The sequence below is a fragment of the Rhinoderma darwinii genome, chromosome 5 (genome assembly GCF_050947455.1).
Source record: "Rhinoderma darwinii isolate aRhiDar2 chromosome 5, aRhiDar2.hap1, whole genome shotgun sequence".
Classification (NCBI taxonomy): Eukaryota; Metazoa; Chordata; class Amphibia; order Anura; family Rhinodermatidae; genus Rhinoderma; species Rhinoderma darwinii.
In genome coordinates this window covers 287,694,072-287,695,345 of record NC_134691.1, presented here as the reverse complement: position 1 = coordinate 287,695,345, position 1,274 = coordinate 287,694,072, and positions in this window count along the sequence as shown.

The following is a 1,274-nucleotide window of genomic DNA, read 5'->3' as shown; positions in this document are numbered from 1 at the left end:
CCCAATCGTGGTTGGCTGAGCTTCTCAGCCAATCAATGTTAGGGTTCTTCTTGCTCCGCCCCCTGAGCCTGCCGATGCTTTTACTGTGTGGTGTGTGTGCTGAGTGTTGTGAAGGGGACTGACTGAATATAAAAAGAACTAGGAGGTAGTGGTTGCTGCCCTGTCTGTGAAAAATGTTTGGAGTAGAGTGGAGCTCAGTGGACAGTTAAAGTGATTTGCACTTCCTTAACATTCCTGGTATATCCACAGGATATGCCATAAATGTTCGATAGATGCGGGTCCCACCTCTGGGACCTACGCCTAGCTCTAGAATGGGGCCCCCTAAACCCTGTTCTGCCTTTCTCGGCTCCTGCTGCTTCCCGGCCACTTCCTGATTAGATGCTCGGGAGTTACGAAAACAGCAAAGCTTGCTGAGCTATGCTGTTTCCGTAACTCCCATAGAAGTGATTGGCAGTTACAGAAGCAGCGGGTCCCAGAGGTCTATATGCGCAGTTTTATATGAGCGTGGGTGTGGTTAAGTTATGGGGTCCCAGGCACATTCTTTTCACAGGGGCCCTCTGCAGTCTGTGTCCGCCTCTGGTCTGGCGTACATAACGGAAATTCTAACAACAAAGAAAGAGTGTCCTATTGGCATAGTGTTGGCAGGCGCGGCCTCCCCTTCATGTGCGATAGGGTGCAAGCACGCACTCGTCCCCGGCCTTAAAGGGCCAGTGTGCGCACTCCCTAAAAGTTCCCTATCCTATCCCCAGTGCACCCTGGATTATAAAACGGGCTCCGCCCTTCCACTCCTTGCCTGAGCGTTGTTGTAGTTTTCCCATGTTTGTATTGCAAATGGTCTTTTAGTGTTTTCTGCTCCCAGTATTCCCGTGCCCTGCTTCCTATCTGCTAAATCTCGTGCTGTGTTTCGTTCCTGAGCCTGCCTAGTATCGGAGTCGTGTTGTGCCACCTGTTGAATACACCACGTCTGGTGTCATCTGTCATCCCTGGTACCATCCGCCACGTCTGGCGCAACCCGCCACGTCTGCTGGAATACACCAGGTCTGGTGTCATCTGCTACTCCTGGTGCCATCCACCACATCTGGCGCAACCTGCCACATCTAGCCCCATCTGTGCCAGAGCCCTGCCGTCGTCTGGACTATCTCAGGTACCCTTGTGCTACGAACCTCTTCCATACAACTTTGCATAGACTGTGAGTTGGTTAGCTGCCTCTCCGCTACATCGAAGTGGCCTAGTGGGTCCACATACCCCTGGATCGCGACAATATTATTAATAAT